We start from the raw sequence: 23,576 nt of genomic DNA, 5'->3' as shown, positions 1-23,576 counted from the left end.
CACCTATGCCTATGCCACTTGCATCACATTCTAGCTCAAAAGTTTGAGAAAAGTTTGGAAGAGCTAAAATGGGTGCATGTGTGAGTTGGTCTTTTAAATTATCAAAAGCCTTATCTTGCTTCTCCCCCATATAAAAGGCACATCCTTCTTGACCAACTCATTAAGAGGAGATGCAATGGTGGAAAAGTCCTTAACAAACCTCTTATAGAAGCTTGCTAAGCCATGAAAGCTCCTAATGTCTCCCACATTCTTAGGGGTAGGCCACTCTTGAATGGCCTTAACTTTTTTGGGGTCAACCTTAACCCCTTCTTTGTCAACTATAAAACCTAAGAAGTTCACATCTTGATGGAAAAGACTAGGAGGAGTGGTAGATGACTTCTCCTTAGCTTCTCCTTTGCTCGGATCTTCTTTAAGGAGATGGAAACCACAAAGATGAACACTAGATGGAGGAAGTATCACGGATGGAAGAGGCTTAAGCCTTGGATGGAAGCATCCAAGCTTAAGGTGCAAGGGAAAGCTCACTTCAAAGAGGAGGAAAACCTAGTAGGGTTCCTAAGGTGAAACTTTCTCTCATGGTGACTCTTGAACGAAATTTGGCTGAATAAGCTCTCAAATTTCATTATTCTCAAAAGTGAATACAAAAATGTGAAGGGAGGACTTAAGTATGCACGGAAATGAAGCACATAGGCACCTAAACCAAAGCTACACAAATTGGCGCCTAAAGTTTGAATTCAAATTTGAAATTTGAATTCAAACTTTGGTGCACATGTGTAAGTCCGAAAATTTAGGTACCAAGGTGCATTTAGGTCTGATTTGAGAGTCATTTAGGGTTAATTTGAGTGTCACATGTTCAGCCACCAATGGTGCAAAACATGTGACTCAAATGTAACTTAAATGAAATGGCTTCCAAATTAAACCTAGTTTAACCTAATTAGCATACTTTAGTATTTCTTGTATTTTCCTATTCTAATGAGCTAATTACATTGGTCAAACAATTACAATGGAAAGGAAAAATTACAAGAATGAAAATGAGCCCAATATTGGGTACCAAAAGCCCAAAGGCCCATGAAGCCCAAAACTAGGCCCAACTAGCCAAAATACAAGACCAAAATATATGATACCTATACTAACATGATGTATACAAAACATATGAAATTAGCTATAACAAAATATGGACCATGAAAAGTTCAACTTGGGCCTTCCCAGGCCCATCAAGCCCATTGGGCCCTGACTGGCCCAAACCTTCATGTCTAGCCAACTCCTCTTGGCTCCTTCAATATGTCACCTCTTGCCTTCCTAGGCATGATTCCATCATCCCCTCCCTCTTGAAAAGGATTTGTCCTCAAATCACGAGGATGCATGGAATAAGAATCATCACCTACATACACAACAAACCATGTATAAGAGGTGACATGTTTATGATGAGAAAATGGATTATGGATCCTAAGAGGAGTCCTTATATCTAGCCTAAGAAAAAATAAACTATTAAAATTAGACTCCCTAAAAGTAGAAATTGGATCCTCTTCTAAGTACAACCTAGAATGAAATCCTAAAAATGTAATGACACTATGACTAAGACAACAAAAAGAATGCTTCTTAAAAATTACAACATCTTGCCTAAAGTACCCTAAATGGTAACCTAGGATTTTCCTAGAATATAAAGAAAATACCACTAGAAAACGCCCTAAACAATTTTGGATTTGATTGTTTACTAGATACTCACAATCATATAAGCTATATTTGTCTTGTAGGGAAGGAAACGTATTAAGTTCAAAAGAGTAAGAACTTCCCATAAGATCAAACATAGAATATAGATTATTACAAGTTGTATCTACTAAACAATGTAAACCGAAAATTGGGTGCTTTATTAGAACAACTAAGGTAGAAGGAGTCCTAAAGAGGGGAAGGCTTTCTTCCTTGGGCACCTCCAAGGAAGTAGTACAAGAAGTGGAACTAAATGTAGTCCACTCCTTCTTCACTGCATATTGAAGTTGAGATTCATTTTTCTTTAGAATAATTTGTTCTTGAATCTCTACTTCATGACTAGTGATAAGATTAGGGTAAGAGTTAAGGTCTTTATTTATGAAGAGAGTATTTTGTAAATGATTTTTAGTGGTAGAACAACTCTCTTCACTCACAAGTCCTTTAAAGGAATTATTTTCCTCCTTACTCTTCCCTAAGAGCAATGCCTTTTTTCTTTCTTTTTCTCTTGTTTTTCTCAATTTTTCTTTTGCTAAAAATTTTTCTTTCTTTTGTTTAAGAATGTGAATTTCTTCCTCTAAAATTGCAAGTCGTGCTTTTCTTTCAAGTTTTTCTTTTTCTCTTTTTAACACTTCTTGCTTTGTCCAAGGTGTTAGTGATTTAAGCCTTTGAGTAGGATGTGAAAAACTTTTTGAAGAGCTTAAATCACTACCACTTGAGGAATATTTTCTCATGATTAAACAAAAGAATTTTGTTTTTATATGCTATGCAAAAAGAAAATATTTTTGTAATTTTCTAGGAACAAAAAAATAGCACTTGGAAGTCTAAGTGTACAAATTGCACTATCAAGGGAGGTGAGCTACTAAGAGCCACTTAACAACCAAGCCTTTTCAAGTGAAAATCACTAAACTCCCTTGTGGTATTTTCAATTCCACAAAAATTTTCACAAAGATTTTTATGTTGTATGCTTTTCACAATTGTTTTTGAAGCTATCTAAAACATGAACAATTAAATGCTACACCAAGCTAGTCGAAACAAGGCAGCAAAAGTAAACAAATTAAAGATCAAACACTTAAAGGAAGCAAGATTAAGCAACTAGTCGGTTTGCCCTAAGTGGAAGCTTGAAACATATGAAATTTTCAAGCCACTTCCACTAGTACTACACGTGAGTGAGCTACCAAGGTTTAGATATACCTGACCAGCTTCTTAATACTCCCTCCAAGCTTTACAAATTGGTTTAAAAATACAAAAGAGATTGCAAAATTTAAACTAGCCTAGAAAACAATTAATGACGGCTTTTGTGACCCAATTAGTGACGGATTGGTTGATCAACTTTTCTAACACTTGTTCAAGTGTTTTAATCCGCCACTAATCCTTGAAATAAGATGCTCCTGGACCTGCACAATGAACACAACAAAAGTGGTTAATGGAGGCTCCTCACAAGGTGAAAGGAATGGTCACTCAAGTGAAGGAAGTTTAGGAAAAGCTAGGTCACTAAATTAGGTCAAAATTTTGTAGTCTTAGTGTCCAAACTTTTCCTACTCTTTGTTGAGAAATGCTTGATCCTTAAGCAAGGATTTGAGGCCACTTCCAGCACAGGGAATTTAATGAAAGAAAACAAGACAAGCAATAAAAGCACAATTTGAAAAGCTTATACAAAAAATGAAGAGTAATATGTATATATGACAAGACTCAAAGAGGTTCAACAAGTAAAACTGAAAATTAAGACTCCAAATAAAGCTAGAACAAAGTTAGGAAGGTTCCTAGATAGGTACTAGAGTAGATGAACAAAACAAAAAAAATTTGAGAACAATTGGATAAGTATAGAACAAATAGTAGTCAAAACAATATCAAGGAATCAAGTAGATTTTTCAGCTTGTACACCTCTCGGCTTTTTCCTTTTAATTTGTTTTCTATATTTTTTTTTTGATTATTTCTTTTTCTATATTCAAATTAAGATTCCAGAGAAGGTATTTGCCTTTTTTTTCAAATTTTTTTATGATTCCAAGCTATAGAAACCGAGACTACAAGTTAGGTCAAAATTCAAGTGAAAACAAGGAAACTAGTGCACTAGTTTTTAGGTTTTGTTTTTGGATTCTTTTTGTACTCTTTTTCTTTTGAAATTTGGAACTCTTCTTTTGTTTTAGGCTCTGTATTTCCTCTGTTTTCGGCCTCTTTTTTTTTAAAAAAATTTGAATCCACAAGAAAAGTGCACTAGAAGTAGGTTAAACACTTGAAATTTTAGGTCACAAATTTTTTTTAAGAGATTTTCAAAGGAAAGTGAATTGAAAACTTAAGTACACAATAGAAACCTAACTCTAAAGAAATTTGCTAGAACTAATAGCAAATTATGAACACAATAAGGTAAAAGGAAAAGCACATATAGGTAAGCACAAAGAAAACAAAAAAAAATCGTGAGCAACAAATGAACAATGTACTAAAAGAAAATTAGGTCAACAATGCTATTCAAAGAATTTTAAGACATATAAAGACTACACAAACACACTAAGACAAAACATGGATTAAAAACCAAAATCTAATGCAATGCATGAAGTCCAATCACGGACACATACAAGAAATGGAGAGACTCAAAGAAAATCAAAAACAAGCACAAGCTAATAGGTCCTAAACATGTTGATTGTGGAAGAAAATTCAAAAACAATCAACCAATGGATCTATGGAATAAAAATGTGAATCAAAGCATATAGATCCAAAAATAAACTCAAACAAGACAAGGAGATACACAAGAACACAAGCACGGATACACAAAAAGATGAAGAACTTATCTCCTTGAAGACCTTGCTCTTGATACCAAAAATGATGGAAAAGACTAGGAGGAGTGGTAGATGACTTCTCCTTAGCTTCTCCTTTGCTCGGATCTTCTTCAAGGAGATGGAAACCACAAAGATGAACACTAGATGGAGGAAGTATCACGGATGAAAGAGGCTTAAGCCTTGGATGGAAGCATCCAAGCTTAAGGTGCAAGGGAAAGCTCACTTCAAAGAGGAGGAAAACCTAGTAGGGTTCCTAAGGTGAACCTTTCTCTCATGGTGACTCTTGAATGAAATTTGGCTGAATAAGCTCTCAAATTTCATTATTCTCAAAAGTGAATACAAAAATGTGAAGGGAGGACTTAAGTATGCACGGAAATGAAGCACATAGGCACCTAAACCAAAGCTACACAAATTGGCGCCTAAAGTTTGAATTCAAATTTGAAATTTGAATTCAAACTTTGGTGCACATGTGTAAGTCCGAAAATTTAGGTACCAAGGTGCATTTACGTCTGATTTGAGAGTTATTTAGGGTTAATTTGAGTGTCACATGTTCAGCCACCAATGGTGCAAAACATGTGACTCAAATGTAACTTAAATGGCTTCCAAATTAAACCTAGTTTAACCTAATTAGCATACTTTAGTATTCCTTGTATTTTCCTATTCTAATGAGCTAATTACATTGGTCAAACAATTACAATGGAAAGGAAAAATTACAAGAATGAAAATGAGCCCAATATTGGGTACCAAAAGCCCAAAGGCCCATGAAGCCCAAAACTAGGCCCAACTAGCCTAAAACCTAAAATGCTATTCTATGTGGTCCAAAATACAAGACCAAAATATATGATACCTATACTAACATGATGTATACAAAACATATGAAATTAGCTATAACAAAATATGGCCCATGAAAAGTTCAACTTGGGCCTTCCCAGGCCCATCAGGCCCATTGGGCCCTGACTGGCCCAAACCTTCATGTCTAGCCAACTCCTCTTGGCTCCTTCAATATGTCACCTCTTTCCTTCCTAGGCATGATTCCATCACATCTTCTTGGCAAAAGGTGCACTTCTCTAAGTTAGCATAGAGATGGTTGTCCCTACGAACCTACGAACCTACCTATACAATCCCTTAAGACATGGTTTTTAAGGCTTTTACTTATAGATAAGGATGTCATCAAAATAAACAACTACGAACCTACCTATACAATCCCTTAAGACATGGTTCATTAATCTCATAAATGTGCTAGGAGCATTGGTCAAGCCAAAAGGCATGACTAACCACTAATATAGTCCAAACTTGGTCTTAAAAGCAATTTTCCATTCATCTCCTTCCTTAATCCTTATCTGATGATAACCAATTTTAAGATCAATTTTAGAGAATATAAGGGCTCCATGCAACTCATCTAGCATGTCATCTAGTCTAGGGATTGGATGTCTATACTTAACAGTAATATTATTAATAGCTCTACAATCTGTGCACATTCTCCAAGTTCCATCGTTCTTTGGAACTAGAAGAACAGGCACAGCCCAAGGGCTTAGGCTCTTTTGAACCCATCCCTTTTTCATCAAATTTTCAACTTGAGTCTCTATTTCTTTGGTTTCTTGGGGGTTGGTCCTATAGGCGGGCCTATTGGGTAGGCTTGCCTCGGGGACCAAGTCAATTTGATGTTCTATTCCCCTTAAAAGGGGAAGTCCACTTGGAACTTCCTTGGGAAATAGGTCATCAAATTCCTTCAAAAGATTTTTAATCCCCTTAGGTAGAGACTCAAATTCAAAATTTGTGGCAGCAAGTGTCTCTTTAACATAAAGAAGGTAAAGAGGTTGTTCAACTAGAAGACATTCTTTTATTGAATGGTTTATTGAAAATTGACTTCTAGGAACAACTTCCTTCCAACTTTATAACCTTTTCTTCCTCCTTTTCAAGACTTAGGAGGTTTTTTCTCTCTAATTTTTCCTTTTTTTTTCTTCCTCAAACTTCTTTTTCATAAATATTTGATCCTCCAACACTTGGGAAGGTGTAAGAGGAGTCAAAGTATTCTTCTTGCCTAGATGGACTAGGCGGATTTTATTACTAACACCATCATGAATGACTTTTCTATGATGTTGCCATGGCCTCCCTAGTAAAATGTGGCTTGCATCCATTGGAATGATATCACATAAAACTTAATCCTTGTATTTTCCAATGGAGAAAGGCACACTTACTTGATCCTTAACTTCTATAGGTTCATCCTCATTAAGCCATTGAAGTTTATAAGATTTAGAATGGGCTATAGTAGTTAAGTGAAGCTTATCAACCAACCTTTGACTTACAAAATTGTTACAAGACCCACTATCAACATTGAGAGAACATGTTTTCTTAAAAATGTTGCATCTAGAGTGAAAAAGGTTCTCTCTTTGTGATTGATCTTGTTCTTTTAATTGGTTGGTTAATAACCTTTGGGAAATTAATAGATCACCTTCACATGGTGCTTCCTCACTAGAACTAAGAATTTCGTCTTCTTCATTTGAGGAGGATGAAGAAGATGAAGTGCTTTCTTTACTTAGGATTTCATTGCCCCTAATGATCATGGTCTTTTTTGTGGGGCATTGGGAAGCTATGTGTCCCTTCCCTAAGCACTTAAAACACTTAATAGAACTAGTCCTAGTATCATTGGAAGGTTTCTCTTTTGGTTTTTCTTTTAGTGGCCTTTCTTTGAATAGGAGGGTTGACCCTCCTTCTTGAAGTCCTTTCTAGGGTATGAGGTAGATTCCTTCCTAAGTGTAGGCTTTCTCCTAAGTTGTTGTTCTACTCTCACGCAAAGTTGAACTAATTCATTAAGGTCTCTATAGGGCAGTAGTTCAACCTTGTCCCTAATCTCTAGGTTTAGGCCACTTTGAAACCTAGCAATGGTGGTTCACTCTTCTTCCCTAATTACAGCCCTTAGCATAAACAACTCCATTTGTTGCCTATATTCCTTCACACTTTGATTTCCTTGTTGGATTTTTTGAAGCTTGTCCATTAACTCTCTCTCATAATAGGGAGGAATGTGCCTTCTCCTTAAGGCACTCCTAAGTTCATTCCAATATTTAACGGAGGGCTCTCTCATAATTTGTTTTTCTTTCGTTAGGGAAGTCCACCAGTGCATGACACTCCCTTGAAAACTTAGGGTAGCCATGAGAACCCTTATCTCTTCACTCACATTGTGGCAAGTGAAGAGTTGTTCAAACTTCATCTCCCAATCTATGTAGTCATCAACATTGTCTTTTCCATGGAAGGGAGGAAGGTCAACTCTAGGTTCTCTTAGAGAGGTTGTTTCATGCCTAGGCCTATGTTGCCTAGGGGGTCTTTGATAGTAGCCTTCATCATGGTGACTACTATAAAACCCTTCACTTGAGGATAAGTGAGTGTGTGAATGGTGACTCTTGGGCCGTGAGTATTCTTCTTCATGTTGGCCTCCATGAGACTTAGAAGGCCCTTCACCATTATGTCTTTTGGGCCTAGAAGGCCCATGACCCTCATTGGCATGGGGTTTGTTAGCTTCACCCCCCCACCACAAGATTACTCAACAACTCTCTTATTGTTTCATTATTTTTTTCATTTTCTATTTCTTTTTTTCTAATATAGTCCCTAAGTTCTCTAAGCTCATCTTTAGTACTCCTATGACTTCTAGGAGCATGATGACCATGCACACTACTTTCATGAGAATGATCACTCATTTTTGCAAGAGAAAGGTTTTCACAAATCTTAAAGAATTTTGAAAATTGAGTGATAAAGATTTTCACAAAAGGTTTTCTCTCTTTTTGGTGTAAGACTAAGTACTTGGAGGTCTAAGTATACAAGTTGCACTATCAAGGGAGGTGAGCTACAAGGAACCACTTAATAACCAAGCCTTTTCAAGTGGAAATTACTAAACCCCCATATACTTGTCTCACAAAACAAATTTTTCACACAAGCAAGTCAAGTAGTTGTGTGTGTGTGCACGAAACCCCTAGTAGGCTATAGGAAGCCTTCTAAACGAACTTAGAATTAAAACAAGTAAAGGAAATCAAGTAAAGCATACACTAGTTGAATTGTCCTAGGGTGGAAGTCCAAGTGACACTTAGAATCCCTTGGAACACTTCCACCAGTCCTAAACGTATTATGAAAGCAATTAAACTAGGCATCTCCTAGTGGAAGCCCAAATGACACTTGAAGCCTTTTGGGGACCCTTCCACAAGTACTAAACGGATCTAGGAATCTTTATTTAGAACTATTTAGGAAGTGGTGGGACTTAATCAAAGAGTTTTCCCAAACAACCACTCCTAAATGTAAGTTTGACTTAAAAAAAGGAAATTAAAAGTTAACCAAAGGTAGGGTTAAGGAGTCAAAACAAGGAAGCAACACAAATCAAGAATTTTTGAAGAACTTCCACCAAGGGAGGTTGGTAATGAGCTTGGAACAGCCTTGGAGTCAAGTTGAATGACCAATTTGAAGGTGGAAAATTGGTCTCCACAAATCCGTCTCTAAGCTTCCAAATCCGTCACTAGTTCTTCAAAATCCGTCTCCAAGTCTTTCCAAAATCCGTCTCTTTAAGAAAAATTTCTTGGCTGCAAAAAGAACAAACAAGTGAGCCTTTTCCAAGGTGTTTCACTCAAGTATTTTGTACCTCAATCTTCTTCAAGTGTTGACCCCTTTGAGATTAACCCAATGTGCCTCAACTAGCTCTTCCTTCTAAGTGTAATGGCTTGAAAAATAGTTATATCCCACCAAGCTTAACAATCAACAAGAGAGAGTAGAGGCCAAGAAATTAAAACTGAAAATGAACAATTAGAATAGGCTACACTCTCATAGGAATTAATGTGACAAAACAAAGAAAGCCAAGAAGACACAAAGCAACAATTAAAGGTTTATTTCAAAGCTAGCACTCAAAGGAATAACCCTAGGAATGGCTCTAGAATGGATTATAAACACAAAAAAAAAATTGTGCTATGATTTTGAGTATTTGAAAGTCTTTTTCAAACAACTGGACAGCAAACAAACCTCAAGAAAATTCACACAAAATTTCAAGGCCAAGTGCTACTATTAGTGTTTTGTTTTCACTTTTCTTTTTCTAGGTTTTTCTCTTTTGTTTTCTTTTCTTTTTCTTGTATTTTTGTCTCTTTCTTTTCTTTCTTTTCTTTGAATACAGAGAATAAGAACTTAAAATAGAGGTCTGTCGCCACCGGCCCGAAACGGGCTTTCGGCATTCGCGAAGGATGGTTGGACTCTTTTATTTGTTTAAAAATATGGATTGCTAGAATGACTTATTCTCAAACTGAGACCTCGTCAAACGAGCAATTTTATTAAAAGGCTCACCAATCCATGTTAATCCCAAGCGGGACCCTCCATGGATTAGCGGTTTTCATAAAAAGGAAGGGTTCATGGAGTCGCCACCAATGTTTTACTCAAAACATTGGAAAAAGAGGTTTAAGGCAATCGATTCAAAAATCGACTTCGGCCATTACAACCAGAGTCGGGTAAGGGAGTCGGTTACGCGTGGGGAAGGTGTTAGCACCCCACAACGCCCCTTTCGGGATCCCTATGACAGATTATTTAAAAATAATAGTGCAAAATTACTAAATTACCCCTATTTATTCTAAGCAATTATAAATTAACTATCTACATGATGACAGTTTAAATATGTACACACAGAAAGCGGTAAAAGAAGGGACTTTAAAGAGATAAACCTTTGAAGCGTGCTTTCTTATATATCTTGACAGAAATTGGGAAGCGTTTTGGCGTTCCCTCCCTCTACAAGACCGCTCGCTCCCTCCTATAAAATTTTAACTATGGAAATCCGGAGGATTTCCCTTCGACTAGGTTCGAGACTCAAGCAAATGGCTCGTGACTCAAGAACTTCGTCGGATCAACTCTCCGAGTGATTTCTAGGCAGAGCACTGCTCAAAAAAACCCAGAATACTCAAGAAGAGGGTTAAAACTCAGTGAAAAAGTGTAGAATGACGTCCAATTGACGTCATATTTATAGGGATGAGGCGCAATACGGCCTCTGGGGGTCAATACGGTCCGTATTGAAGTTTTGAACTACAATACGGCCGTATTGAATTCAGTACGGCCGTATTGAAGTTCAAAAAACCTCAATGCGGCCGTATTGAGTTCAGTGCAGCCGTATTGAAGTTCAGTGCAGCCGTATTGAGTTCAGTGCAGCCGTATTGAAGTTCAGAAACTTCAATACGGCCGTATTGAGTTCAGTGCAACCGTATTGTAGTTTAAAATGTTCAATACGGCCGTACTGAAGTTTTGGGAGGCCGTATTGGGCTTCATTCCCTCCACTTTCTTATTTTTTGCTACTCTAAGACCTCTAAACCTACAGATTGTCATCCCACGGTCTTCTAAGAGTCCCTTTGGCTGACTTTCCTTTGATCTTCGAGAGTCTTCGAGTCTTATTTCCGACCCGGACAATTTTAGGGGTCTACAGCTGCCCCCCCTTTACTTAGTCAAACGGCCTTTTGGTGTACCGTTTGATAAGTAAAGGAGTTGACCCAATTGTCCGGGGAATAAGCCATCCTTCCGACTTGTAGTGTCTTCAGGCGGAAAAATTGTTGAGTAGCCTCTCCAGGTTGAGTTTGCCCTCTCCAGGGTGAGTATTAGTCGTCGCCTCTCCAGGCTCGTGCATACCTCGGTGCTTTTGACAACGGGGTAGCGTGAGTTTGCCCTCTCCAGGGTCTGCGGTTTGCCCTCCCCAGGGTCTGCGTACCTCCGTGCTTCTAGTCACTTTGGTAGCGTGAGTCTTGCCCTCTCTAGGGTTGCGTACCTCCGTGCTTCTAGTCACTTTGGTAGCGTGAGTCTTGCCCTCTCCAGGGTCTGCGGTTTGCCCTCCCCAGGGTTTGCGTACCTCCGTGCTTCTAGTCACTTTGGTAGCGTGAGTCTTGCCCTCTCCAGGGTTTGCGGTTTGCCCTCCCCAGGGTTTGCGTACCTCCGTGCTTCTAGTCACTTTGGTAGCGTGAGTCTTGCCCTCTCCAGGGTTGCGTACCTCCGTGCTTCTAGTCACTTAGGTAGCGTGAGTCTTGCCCTCTCCAGGGTTGCGTACCTCCGTGCTTCTAGTCACTTTGGTAGTGTGAGTCTTGCCCTCTCCAGGGTTCTGAGATGATTTTTGTCTCCACAGTCCACTATGCTGCTTCGACGTTTTTTCTTTTTGTGCCACTGAGGGCTGGATAACGCAGGGATCCGTCTAGGGGATGTGCAGTTACTCATAGGTTCTTGTGTCCCAACTTTCCATTGAGTAGTTGGTGCCCATTGAGGAATTTCTGTTTCCTTGGGGTGTAGACACGAAGATGCTCTTTCTGAGATGAGCGGTGCCTTATGATTGGCTGACGTCCTTTCGACGTTGGTGGAGTATCCCGGTTATCCTTATTCGGGTGACTCTTTTTGATTTTTGGATTTTGTTGCCTCTGTGTAGGCTGTTATCCGCTAGGGGATTTTGTCATTGGTTGTAATTGGCCTCTTCTGTTAGGCGTATCAGCTTGACGTTCAATGATTGGCTGAGAGCCGGATTCCACTTGGGGAATGATTATTGATCTTTTGGATTTTTGATTTTCCTTTTTTGAAGGAGTGCCTCTTGTGTAGGCGACTGGGGATTTGAAGTTCTTATGTATCCCAGAGTATTATTTAGAAAGCCTCTTCAGGCTTAGCTTCACTCTTCGTTTGAGTTGGAAAGCTACCTTCCACTGAGGAAGTTTAAGTCCTTTCGACTTGGATATTCTGTTTAGATGATCAAGCCTCCCTTGGGGAATTTTGCTGATCTTGGTTTGATAGCTTTCACTGGGGAATTTGGCCCGTGAGTGGAAGCTGAGATATCTCTGGGGAGTATTATTTCTGTGAGCCTCTCCAGGCTCATTTATTCTGTACAGTTGGGGAGTATTATTTCAGCAAGCCTCTCCAGGCTCAATTATTCTGTACGAGGCGATTGATTTTCTAAATCTTTGCCTTTTTTGTCGTTTTTTGGCTTTTTCTGTATTTTTTTGCCTTTTTTGTCATTTTTTGGCTTTTTCTGTATTTTTGCCTTTTTGTCGTTTTTTGGCCTTTTCTGTTGACTGCTGTCATACACAAGCAATTTTTCTATTTTTTTCTATTTTATGCAATTGCCTCGTGATAAGGTCTTTGAATGTGCAACTAATGTGTGTGTGATGCACAAATGCAAGTTTGATTATTTTATTAATGCTTTTTAGAAAAATGAATGGCTCTCCCTATCCTCCTCTTCTTGGAGGAATTTCTGTCGTCGACGTGAGGAAATATTTTTGTGAGCCTTTTATGCAGGAGATTATGGATTTTATAGGAACCCCTCCAATTTTCTTTATTGACCAATTATTAAAGGAATTTCGTACAATTTTTATGAAATACCAATTTAGAGGCATAATCACATGGTCAAGAGAGAAGAGAAATGAATAGATATTTTATTGATATTCACAAGTGTTTTTACAGAAAGATATACAGAAGGAAATTTCTGAAGAATGGCTGGCCAGGGTAGGCTATATACATTGGGCTTAACAATTATATCTGTAATTATTGCTCTTTACGTTCCCCTAATTGCTTCAGCCTGAGCCAGGAGTGTAGATGCTGCAAGACGCTTGCTTCTAGAAGATAATCACTTGAACCGCCTTTCGGTTTTCGATTCAAGTGACCGTTGCTTGCTTTGCTTTTACATCTTATTCTTTTGCCCCTAACTTTTGCCTAGGACGTATCCTAGCGGGAATAATTTTGCCTTTGTTTTGCCTAGTACCCTTGTACTGGCGGGCTTTTTGTTTTGCCCTAACTTTTGCCTAGGATGCTCTTTTTCGGGTTTTCATCCTAGCGGGCTTATGCAAGCAACGTCTTCAAGCATAGTACTTCTTTACCTCGTCAGCGTTGACTGGGTATCGAAGTTCTTTTCCATCCATGTCTGTGAGGATCAATGCTCCTCCTGAGAAGGCTCGTTTTTCCACGTATGGTCCTCCGTGATTTGGGGCATACTTTCCGATTTTGTCCTTTTGAGTTGGTAGCAATTTCTTCATTACCAACTCTCCCTCATGGTAGACTCGAGGGTGGACTTTCTTGTCAAAAGCCTTTTTTTGATCTTCCTCTGATAGGCTTGACCATGGCATATGGCGTTCAGCCGTTTCTTTTTGATAAGGTTCAACTGGTCGTATCGGCTTTGAACCCATTTTACCCCGGAAAGTTTTGTTTCCATGATTACCCTTAGAGAAGGTATCTCGACTTCGATGGGTAGAACTGCCTCCATCCCATAAACGAGGGAGAATGGAGTAGCTCCTGTAGATGTATGTACTGAAGTCCTATAGCCATGAGGAGCGAAGGGTAACATCTCGTGCCAGTCTTTAAATGAGACAACCATCTTTTGCACTATTTTCTTGATGTTTTTATTGGTTGCCTCGACTGCCCCATTCATCTTCGGCCGATATGGGGAAGAGTTATGGTGTTGGATCTTGAATTCTTGGCACAGTTCTTCCCCCATTTTATTATTCAGATTAGATCCATTTTCAGTGATGATTTATTTCTCCATGCTTCCACTAGATTATTCTAAAATCTTTCGGGACAAGAGAGAAAAGAAAGGAAAGATATTTTTGTTCTGAAGTTTGTGTTTTAGAGGGGATTTATTTTTCAAAAATGGTTTTTGGTAAGAATGGATGGCCAAGGTAGGCTTATGTGTTTAGGCTTGTTTGATTAAACACTTATGAAGTTAAAAAGTCGTGTTGTGATTCGACAACTTGGATAGCTTCCCTTGAACCTTTCTTTTTGAATTCGGTTCATGGTACCATCATGGATTTATTTTTGTTTTTTTGATTGTCCTTATTTTTGCCTAAAACACCCTTTTGTGGTGTTTTAGCGGACTTTTGTTTTTTTGTTTATTTTGCAACCCTAATTTTTGCCTAGGTCACCCTTTCGTGGGATTCCTAGCGGGTTCTTTGCTCTTATTTTTGCGCATCCCCCTTTTTGGGTTTTCTGCCGAGCTTCTTTTATTTTAAAGGATTTATTTTTATCCATGATGGCACTTGTCGAGGCCAAGGGAAGGTGCTCCAAGTTGTCACACACACTTCCACATAAAAAATGATGCGGGTTTATTATTATTAAGATGATTTTAACCTCATTCATGTTTATTCAAACAGGGTTAAAAATAATGTGGTTTAGAATTTTATTATAAGCAAGAAAAGAAGCAATGAGAAATAATAAAGAATGATTTTATTATAATCATAGCGGAAACATGTGTCCTTATTTCATCACTGATATGGGTCCCAATATTGACCTCTTTTATCTCTCGGCCCTGCCCCAAATTCACGGTCTCCAATTTCTCTTGACACGGTTGGAGTAGACGAGTTTCTTGATCTAGCAGTCTTTGCAGATCCGGAGAGATGGTCTCCTCATCACTGTCCAACTCAACCTATTCATCCTCAACTTTTGGATCCCGGTCAGAGCGAACAATTACAGACATAATTATTTTATTGGTTCTGTTTAGGTTTAGAATTATTAATATTAATGAGGGAAGAGAGAAAAGAACAAAAGAGAGAATGATATGTGAAAAATGCCTCTTTATTGATATGTATTAAAACTGTACAAAAACCCTTATTTACATGAAAAGGTTCTCATGATCTCGGGTACTGATCATGAGTCCCTAAAAGAAGAATATGGAGGGGCCCTATTGTGGCTTGCTCTTCTCTCTACTCCTGCTTCGGCAGAGGATTCTTGCTCACGTCGGGCGCTGTTGAATCAAAAGTGATCCACCCAGCATCGATAAGGTCTTGGACATTATTTTTGAGAGCTTTACAGTTCTCCGTTGAATGCCCCGATGCCCCCGAATGGTATAGACATTTGTCTTGCGGTTTGTACCAATAGGGATGAGGTGGATCAATCTTCTTTAGTGGAACGTAAGCTAGAAGACGTGCTTCCACTAGCTTCGGCAGGAGGTCGCTATATGTGGTCGGAAGTTTATCAAACTTCTTCACAGGGTTGTATTGCGACTTTCCTGACTTCGAAGTGGGAGAAGATGAAGAAATATTTACGGCATTGACTCCTCCCTCCTTCTTCTTCCCGTAGGTCTTCTTGGCTTCAAATGATTGGGAAAGCCCAGCTAGCTTCCCACTTTTCAGCCCTTGTTCCACTCTTTCGCCAATGGTGATGATGTCTGAGAAGAGTGTTGTCGTGTTCCCTATCATCTTGTCATAATAGGGGCCGGTCAACGAGTTTATGAACAAGGACACCGTCTCCTTATCCGACAGCGGGGGCTCTATTTGTGCCGCCAACTCCCTCCATCGTTGGGCGTACGCTTTGAAAGATTCATCATTATTCTTGCTCAAGGCTTGAAGATCGGACCTATCGGGTGTTAGGTCGATGTTATACTTATAGCGCTTGAGAAAGGCGTCGGCCAACTGCCTCCATGTGCACACTTGATTTCCATCCAGCTGCATATACCAATTGAGTGCGGTTTCAGCCAAGCTCTCTTGAAAGCAATGAATTAAGAGCTTTTCATTGGTAGCATATGCAGCCATTTTTCGGCAATACATGGTGAGATGACTTTTGGGGCAAGTCGATCCCACATATTTTGGGAAATCTGGCACTTTAAATTTGGGAGGGAATTGGATGTCCCTCACCAAGCACATATCGGCGGCATCTTTGATGTCAAAATCATGCCCCTCCATAGCCCTTAGCCGATCCTCAAGAGCATGGAATTGTTCCCTTGAAACCTCGGGCTCTTTAATCATGATCCCCGCCCCAAGGGGTACAGCTCGTGGAGGTTCTTCCTCGTGCTCCTCCTCGTCATGATGATGGGACTCATGGTCACTGTGGTGAGACCCATGTACATTATGGTGACGCATGAGTTCCATCATTTGCGCCATTTGTTCTTTGAGCTGTGAGAGCTCGGCTGTAAGCTTCTTATTTTGGTCCTCCAGCGCTTCCATCTTCTTGATTTTCTGTGCGCGTGTGAGGACAGAGAGATGACCAGCCACTTTCTAAAATGAATGTTTTAATTAGTTTATTTATGGGATGAATACGCTCTTGACATGAGCTTGATAACCCTCCATTTTTAAGGCGCTGCCTTTTTAAAACGGAGTGTTACCACCCTCCTTGACTTATGATCCCTCCCCAACGGAGAATCTCGATAATTATAGGTCTCTTTTACTCATGTCAAGAGGTATTGGTGAACCTAGAATGCATGGTTTATGAGGATGCATGATATCTTATTGGTAATGATGCACATGCTCCTCACTTTTATTATATTTTCACACATGGTCTTTCCTCTCATGTCATGGTTTTTTCATGCATGGGGATTATTCTTTAGACCTTATCACGAGGTTATTTATTAATGCACAAACAATTGCACATAAGCATTTACACAAACAATTCACTCATCCACGAACAGTCACGAGCGAATCACGAGGTAGGGGTTTCCTGCAGAAAGGTGCATATTCAAGGTGGTCCTAACTGTTCTCACCGGTCTGAGGCCCCCAAGGTGCCCCCATTATAGGGACCCAATTCCTCTCGTCGTAAGTCGATGGAAAGCTCCAACGCACTGTCGGACTCGAGTTCATGGTTATCACCTTGAGTGATGTTTTCCGACAACGGTCTACGGGCACCTATAGACCCATTCGACAACCGGCCGTACTAACATCCACTCCCTATGGCTTACCACTCATGCCCCCGGGTATAGAGGGAACTGTTGTGTGCAAAGGTTTGTGTGCAATTTATATTTCAAACAATTGCAGAAAATTAAACAAACAACGGTTATTAAAGCCAAATAAATAAAGCATGTTATCATACAAGCAAGGGGTAATAAAGTAATTTTAACTATTATTTGTTAAAAATAATCTGTCACTAAATGGGACTGACTCTCGAGGCTTCCCCAGCAGAGTCGCCATCTGTCGCCACCGGCCCGAAACGGGCTTTCGGCATTCGCGAAGGATGGTTGGACTCTTTTATTTGTTTAAAAATATGGATTGCTAGAATGACTTATTCTCAAACTGAGACCTCGTAAAACGAGCAATTTTATTAAAAGGCTCACCAATCCATGTTAATCCCAAGCGGGACCCTCCATGGATTAGCGGTTTTCATAAAAAGGAAGGGTTCATGGAGTCGCCACCAATGTTTTACTCAAAACATTGGAAAAAGAGGTTTAAGGCAATCGATTCAAAAATCGACTTCGGCCATTACAACCAGAGTCGGGTAAGGGAGTCGGTTACGCGTGGGGAAGGTGTTAGCACCCCACAGCGCCCCTTTCGGGTTCCCTATGACAGATTATTTAAAAATAATAGTGCAAAATTACTAAATTACCCCTATTTATTCTAAGCAATTATAAATTAACTATCTACATGATGACAGTTTAAATATGTACACACAGAAAGCGGTAAAAGAAGGGACTTTAAAGAGATAAACCTTTGAAGCGTGCTTTCTTATATATCTTGACAGAAATTGGGAAGCGTTTTGGCGTTCCCTCCCTCTACAAGACCGCTCGCTCCCTCCTATAAAATTTTAACTATGGAAATTCGGAGGATTTCCCTTCGACTAGGTTCGAGACTCAAGCAAATGGCTCGTGACTCAAGAACTTCGTCGGATCAACTCTCCGAGTGATTTCTAGGCAGAGCACTGCTCAAAAAAACCCAGAATACTCAAGAAGAGGGTTAAAACTCAGTGAAAAAGTGTAGAATGACGTCCAATTGACGTCATATTTATAGGGATGAGGCGCAATACGGCCTCTGGGGTCAATACGGTCCGTATTGAAGTTTTGAACTACAATACGGCCGTATTGAATTCAGTACGGCCGTATTGAAGTTCAAAAAACCTCAGTGCGGCCGTATTGAGTTCAGTGCAGCCGTATTGAAGTTTAGTGCAGCCGTATTGAGTTCAGTGCAGCCGTATTGAAGTTCAGAAACTTCAATACGGCCGTATTGAGTTCAGTGTGGCCGTATTGTAGTTTAAAATGTTCAATACGGCCGTACTGAACTTTTGGGAGGCCGTATTGGGCTTCATTCCCTCCACTTTCTTATTTTTTGCTACTCTAAGACCTCTAAACCTACAGATTGTCATCCCACGGTCTTCTAAGAGTCCCTTTGGCTGACTTTCCTTTGATCTTCGAGAGTCTTCGAGTCTTATTTCCGACCCGGACAATTTTAGGGGTCTACAAGGTCAAACAATTAATAAAGAGGTTTCTAAGTGGTGGAGAAAAGAGAACTAAGAAGAGTAAGAAGTGTAAGTGTACTAGTAAAAAATTTCAACCACAAAATGTTACTAGTTTTAGTACTAGTTTGTTCTTATCTTTTGTACACCTTGATTTTCGTTTTTAATACACTTCTAACTCTGTTTTCTTTTTTTCAAAACAAGCACAAGACACACAAGGAATTGCTAGCCACAAAAATTTGACTCTAGAACATGTTAGGACTAATAACATGCATTGGAATCATTTTATGAGCACTCTAAGATTTATTAATGTTCAGCCAGTAATGACACCATACAAGAACAGAGATCAATTGATATAGATTCAGAAATAAAAAGGCACACAAAGGATTTAATGACAAGCAAAACAACTACACATGACTCTAAGACAAAACTAGAAGATTAAGAAATGAAAAATGCTTGTATTCTTGTTTCTTTTTAGGAGTTTCTTTTTAGACCGAATATAATAGGAGTCTAATGGAAGATAAAAGAAATCCTAAAACATTTAAAAAGACATACAAAAAATACCTAAGGCACACACAAAGATTGATTCGCAAGAATTTAGAACATGAATAAAGAACAATTAAGACTAAGTGAGTGTGTTCTATAGATTTATAGATGTGACACAAGAACAACTCAAGGCACAAAAACACAAGACAATAAAAGGAAATACATATAGGAACAGTTTAGACACATTATTACATGATTTTGACCGAACAAAATTGGAAGAAAAAAGCTCAAGATTGAATTTACCAAGGAGACCTAGCTCTTGATACCAAATGATGGAAACCTTGTGGAGAATCCGGATTGATGTGGAACTCCCTTCAATTTCCTCCCTAGATCTTAGGCTCCTTGATTCTTCTTAAGCTTTTCTAAGGTCTCCAATGGAGGAAGACACCTTAGGACCACCACGGTTTGGTGGAGAACTCTCTCAAGAGACGCCACTCCTTGGTGAAGAGATAAGTCTCTTCAATTCTCACCACACTCTTCTAGGGAAGGGATAAGAGAATTGGATGAATATCAGAGAGGTTTGGGATTTTTAGAAGAGAGAAATCTGAATAATGTTCAGAAACAATTCTCAATATATGCCAAAACTATTTTAAAATGATGGAAAAACAAATATATAGGAGTAGGAAGCTTGTAGAGCAAGCTAGCCTTAACCATGGTTCACTAAGAACCATGGTAAGGTCTAGCTAACCGTCCATGGTCTAGAAGCTTGGAGAGCAAGCTACTCACTTAGCTTGCTTGGTAAGCAAGCTAAGGAGAAGCTTGTACTTCAAGCTTCTAAGCTTGAGAAAGAACAAGCAATCCGGCCATGTGAACACTAGGCGGCTCATGGACTTAGTTTTTCTCCAACCGGTTTTGAAAAAATGTTGATTTGGTTTAGTTTGATTCATCCAATGTGAATGGAACCTAGCTAAATCAAATCTATGAAAAATTAAGAGCAAAATGAGTCTAATATGTAAAATTTTTCCTAAGCCCATCTCTGGCCCAATTGCTAGTAACACTCTTTAGCTTGCTAGTCACACTCTCTAGCTTGCTAATGCCACTCCCAATCCTACTACTAAAAAAATAAGAAAAGAGTGTATTTCTAGATTAGGTTAAATGGAGTCAAAGTGCCCAAGTAACCTACTCTAGAAACAATATACAATAGCTAATAAAAGGAAATAAAGTGCCTCACAAATACAAAGGCAAAAATACACCTATACAAGTATCTACTATATATAAGGTACAAGAAAACAAACTATACAATGTATGTACAATGGAAACTCAAGAGACTAATAAGAGGAATCATACTCAATGCTCATGAAAAGAAAAGGTCTAAGAAGCACCTCCTCTGTAGAATCCTCCTCTAGCTTCCTAACCATGGACCTAAGCAAAGGTCCAATGGCCTTCATGTGTGCATCCTCCTTGGATGGTGCTCCATCAAAAAGTGTAAGGGAAATCTTGAGTAGGTGTCTCAAGTGGTAAGGAATTCTTGTAGTGGGTTTCTACAAGAAGTGCTTTCTTGGGGGCAAGAAAGTGGTTATCTTGAATGTAGGAGTATATGCATGTGTTGTATGCTTGTAAAACTTCTTCATTAAGATAGTGGAATTGTAACCCCCTTTCCAGATTACATATGTTAATCATAACTAATTATTTATGGTTAATAATATTTATATTATTAGTATAATTTTGTAGAAAAGATGCTTAAACAAATGAAGAAATTTATATTGAAAAGAAATTTATTAAATACAAGTTACTAGATATTACAAACCATTTTATAACAACTTAGTAAAATAAAACCCCCCATCCTATGCTCTGGATTTTTGCATCTGACCTTCTAACTGCACATCCAATTTTTCTTCATTATGAGATCTCCAATATCTGGGTTTAAAAATATTTATGGGGTTAGACATTTAATTTCATTCACATCTCACACAAACAAATCATACAAGTGCCTAATAAGTTCATACAATTATCAATAACATAACAAATTGATAATAGTCCAAATAATGCAATATGGTTATGAGAATGAGATGCAGATTTTGACCGAAAATATACTTTTAGAAATCGTTTTGACTCATTACTCCATGGAGATTTTCCCTTTTGAGTGTTTAGTGAAGCTAGAGCTTAACATCACTCTGTCCAGTGATTCGGCAATGCCCCACTAAACGCGAACAAGTAGACAGTAGTCAGAGTGTTAGTGCACCCGGCAGGCTACCACGACACAGAATCAATAAAGACTGGCCATCTATGGGATTGCCCATGCCCAAACACTCCCTAGACCAAAGGTCTATCCCCCAGACCAGAGGTCCCGTCTTACCCATTCTACTCAAACCTCGTTTACTATCTTCTGACATTGGTAGCATAAAACAAATACCTCAGTCATACTTTCACAACCATATCAAACTCTCTCTCACTTTATCCTTTTCTTTATCCATCTCGTACTGCCAACTGTCCTTGACAGTACCCACTATCACAATTCTCAATCAATCTCTTGCCACCAATGTTTCGGATAGTAAACATAAAGAAAAGAATTCACATAAAAAGTATCATTTCAAAATTACAAAACTCGTTCTTTTTCTATCAAATATCCTTAGTACAAAATCCATTTCTCAAATATTTATTTTTGGAAATTCTTTTCTTTTCCCCCCAAAAATCTTTTGACTAAAAAATGACATTATGCAATATGCAATATGCATTACTATTAATCTATCACTTCAAAAACTATTCTCAATCAAACTCTTCAAATACAATTCAAACAACTTCAATAGAAACATTCAATCATAAACAATCAACCATTTCAAGATTCAACTTTAAAACATCAAATTTATCAAAAAGTACAATCAAAAACCATATCAAATAACCTAAGGTTCCATGCATCAAAACTTATAAGTAAAGATCAATATTTATTCTACCATTATATAGACATGAATAAAATTAAATATCTAACCCATACCTATTTCTCCAAGCTTGCTAGCTTTTTCCTAATTTCCTTGATTTCTTCTTCTCCTACTTCTTTCTCTTCCTCTTAGCTTCTTCCTTTCTTCCCCTTTTCTTGAAATTTTAGTTGTTGTAGACCCCTAAAATTGTCCGGGTCGGGAATAAAGCTTGAAGACTCTCGAAGACTGAAGGAAAATCAGCCAGAAGGACTTCCAGAAGGCCCAAGGAGGGTTCTCTATAGGTTTAGAGGTCTTAGGATAGCTAAAATAAGAAAAGTGGGAGGAATGAAGCCCAATACGGCCTCCCAGAGGTTCAGTACGGCCGTATTGAACATTTTGAACTTCAATACGGCCGCACTGAACTCAATACGGCCGTATTGAAGTTTCTGGACTTCAATACGGCTGCATTGAATTCAATACGGCTGCACTGAACTTCAATACGGCCGCACTGAACTTCAATACGGCCGTATTGAGGTTTTTTGAACTTCAATACGACCGTATTGAATTCAATACGGCCGTATTAGTTCAAAATTTCAATGTTGACCGTATTGACCCTCATAAACCGTATTGAACCTCTTCCCTATAAATATGACGTCAATGGGACGTCATTTCACACTTTTACACTGAGTTTTGACTCCCTCCTTGAGTATTCTGGGGTTTTTGAGCAGTGTTCTGCCCTAGAAATCTCTCTGGGAGTCGATCCGACGAAGTTCTGGAATTCCGAGCATTTAGCTTGGAGATTCGAACCTAGTCGAAGGGAAATCCTCCGGATTTCCATAGTTAAAATTTTATAGGAGGGAGCGAGCGGGCTTGTAGAGCGAGGGAACGCCAAAACGCTTCCCAATTTCTGTCAAGATATATAAGAAAGCACGCTTCAAAGGTCTATCTCTTTAAAGTCCCTTCTTTTACCGCTTTCTGTGTGTACATATTTAAACTGTCATCATGTAGATAGTTAATTTATAATTGCTTAGAATAAATAGGGGTAATTTAGTAATTTCGCACTATTATTTTTAAATAAGCTGTCATAGGGAACCCGAAAGGGGCGCTGTGGGGTGCTAACACCTTCCCCACGCGTAACCGACTCCCTTACCCGACTCTGGTTGTAATGGCCGAAGTCGATTTTTGAATCGATTGCCTTGTAGACCCCTAAAATTGTCCGGGTCGGAAATAAGACTCGAAGACTCTCGAAGATCAAAGGAAAGTCACCCGGAAGGACTCCTGGAAGACCCTGGAAGACCCTAGGATGACAATCTGTAGGTTTAGAGGTCTTAGAGTAGCAAAAAATAAGAAAGTGGAGGGAATGAAGCCCAATACGGCCTCCCAGAAGTTCAATACGGCCGTATTGAAGTTTCTGAGCTTCAATACGGCTGCATTGAACTCAATACGGCTGCACTGAACTTCAATACGGCCGTATTGAGGTTTTTGAACTCAATACGGCTGCACTGAACTTCAATACGGCCGTATTGAGGTTTTTGAACTTCAATACGGCCGTATTGAATTCAATACGGCCGTATTGTAGTTCAAAACT

General features: G+C 38.9%; 1 long non-coding RNA gene across 1 annotated transcript; it reads right to left on the bottom strand.

Annotated features, from left to right (window-relative positions):
• Nucleotides 1–20,813: 20,813 nt before the first annotated feature.
• Nucleotides 20,814–22,181, bottom strand: LOC145952201 (uncharacterized). Its single transcript, XR_014429874.1, has 2 exons — nt 22,066–22,181; nt 20,814–20,990 (listed from the first exon to the last, which is right to left on the bottom strand). It is a non-coding gene; the product is annotated as an uncharacterized LOC145952201 (long non-coding RNA).
• Between the last annotated feature and the right edge of the window lie 1,395 nt (nt 22,182–23,576).

The sequence above is a fragment of the Cajanus cajan genome, chromosome 9 (genome assembly GCF_000230855.2).
Source record: "Cajanus cajan strain Asha chromosome 9, NIPB_CcT2T_4, whole genome shotgun sequence".
In the NCBI taxonomy this organism is placed as follows: domain Eukaryota; kingdom Viridiplantae; phylum Streptophyta; class Magnoliopsida; order Fabales; family Fabaceae; genus Cajanus; species Cajanus cajan.
The sequence above is the reverse complement of the archived record's forward strand: the minus strand, read 5'-3'. Positions and strand labels throughout refer to the sequence as shown.